The sequence below is a fragment of the Puma concolor genome, chromosome A2, assembly GCF_028749965.1.
Source record: "Puma concolor isolate L17-30 chromosome A2, mPumCon1.1.hap2, whole genome shotgun sequence".
Classification (NCBI taxonomy): domain Eukaryota; kingdom Metazoa; phylum Chordata; class Mammalia; order Carnivora; family Felidae; genus Puma; species Puma concolor.
In genome coordinates, this window is record NC_141668.1 from 170297960 (window position 1) to 170300344 (window position 2385).

Here is a 2385-nt window from a genome sequence, read left to right on the forward strand (position 1 = left end):
AAATTAACATGGAATCATCAAATACTCGGAGCCAGATAAAAATGAATGAATGCTGTGATGGAAAATTTTTTGCACGTGTAGCACACACAGTCCTAAGAGGGAAGTGCATACTGACACAGGCCTACCTCAGGAAACAAGGAAAATCTCAAACATTCTAACCTCACACCTAGAGTAACTAGAAAAAGAAGAACAAGCAAAGCCCAAGTCACAGAGAGCAGAGCAGAAAGAGATGAAATGGAGATTTAAAAATAGAAAACATCAAGACAATTAAGAGCTGGTTCCCCACCCCCTTTTTTGGTCTTAATTAGGCCATGAACCCATTTTATTGTAGAAAGAAACAAACATACAGATAAAACAATTATTAATTAGTTCACACCGAGTATGTGTCTTTCCAGATTTCTGTGGACAAACACACATATAAATACTTTTACAAAGATACAAACATACTATGAATATCTTGTTGTCAGCTGAAAGCTGTATGTTTTTTCTAATACAAGTTGCTTTAAAATTTTTTTTTAATATTTATTTAGTTTTTGAGAGAGAGAGCATGAGCTCAGAATGACACAGAATCCGAAGCAGGCTCCAGGGTCTGTACTGTCAGCACAGATCCCAACGTGGGGCTAGAACCCACAAACCGTGAGATCATGACTTGAGCTGCAGTTAGACGCTCGATCAGCTGAGTCACCCTGGTGCCCTGTAAATCTGTATCTTATTTGATGTGCATATAGGTCTGTATCATTAAGACTCCACTGGGGCTCCTGGGTGACTCCATCAGTTAAACATTTGACTTTGGCTCAGGTTATGAATTCCCAGTTCATTAGATCAAGCCCTGCGTCAGGCTCTGTGGTGACAGCTTGGAGCCTGGAGTCTTCTTTGGATTCTGTGTCTCCCTCTCTCTCTGCCCCCACCCCACCTTCTCTCTCTCTCTCTCTCTCTCTCTCTCTCTCTCTCAAAAATTAAAAAAAAAAAACATTAAAAAAGAAAAGACTGCATTACTTTCTGCTGTAGGGACCCACCAAAATTTATTGAATTACTTGTCACTGGACCTTTTTGTTTCACTAATATTTACATATTGTAAACTCACCTAAAACAACATCTTTGTCTCTGGTATAGGTATTTCCTTAGGATACAGTCCTAGCACGGGAATGGTAAGGTCTAAGAGGTTATGAGAATTTGTAAGGCTTTATGACCTTGTCTTCAGGTGTATCTGTTATATCTTGCTTCCAAACCAGTTCCTCTGTGTAGCCAATCCCCTGTCTACAGCTTTTAACACAGGTGGAGACAGCCAGAACACCCCAATCAACACTCCTGCTGAGTCTGTTGGCCTTTAGGTGGTTGAGCCACTGAGGCATGACCTGGAATTCAAATATTCTCTTGGCGCCACAGGGGCAAACTGGAATATCCTTTTCTTGAGATCCAGAGATCCAGATGGGTGCAATCCCTCTGGCATATCTAAGAATCTGTTCTGGCTCTAGGGCTATTTTAGTTTTAAACTTCTGGAATTTTTATCTTCCTTGGGTTCATGTTTTGCCATGGAATCCAATTCTTCATCAGGTGCTTCACCCATGCTTCCTGTAATTTCTGCTTCCCTTCCCTTTTCAACATCTTCAAGTGTAACCTCATCTTCTGTTCTTATTACAATTTCAGATTCTGATTGTCTACAAGACTGCTTATGTCCTCATCTCCAGTCTGGAGTATGATGCTCCTTACTTCGGTAATGTGCCTCATGACATCTGGAGCATGTTTGGGGGCTTAAACTGCCACCAACCCTGCAGAGATTGAACCCCAGACTTGAGCTGGAGGCACACAGACTCTCCTGTCTCTGGAGGAGGGTCCTCAGAAAGTGGCTGATATGAGTAAAAGTCATTTTTCCTGGGTAGCTGATTTCTAAGAACTTGCTTGGGAACTGCTCACTGCAGCATCCATGCTGGCACTTCTTCCGTGAAGCTCTGCTCAGCTGGTCTGGCTGAGGTGACGGCCACGGAGAAAGAGTGGCAGACTGCTCATGTGCTCGCACTCTTAAGAGCTGGTTCTTTGAAAAGATACAATTGATAAAATCTAACAAAACTAATCAACAAAACGAGAGAGAAGACTCAAGATCAGAAATGAAAGAAAATTACAGTCGACACCACAGAAATAAATGGATTAAAAGAGATTACTTTGAGAAATTTTATACCAACAAATTGCACAATGTAGAAGAAATATACACACATTTAGAGGCTATAATCCTCAAGAGTAGATCAGGATGAAACAGAAAATGTAAACAGATCTATTACTAGAAACAAAATTGAATTACTAACCAAACCACTTCCTGGAAAAGTTCAGGACCACCCAGACAACCTCTCAGGGGCATTCTACCAACATATATAGAAGATGTAGGAGCCA

At 41.1% G+C, this 2385-nt stretch overlaps 1 pseudogene; it reads right to left on the reverse strand.

Annotated features, from left to right (window-relative positions):
• Window positions 1-1163: 1163 nt before the first annotated feature.
• Window positions 1164-2007, reverse strand: LOC112852807 (uS5 assembly chaperone PDCD2 pseudogene; annotated as a pseudogene).
• Window positions 2008-2385: the final 378 nt, after the last annotated feature.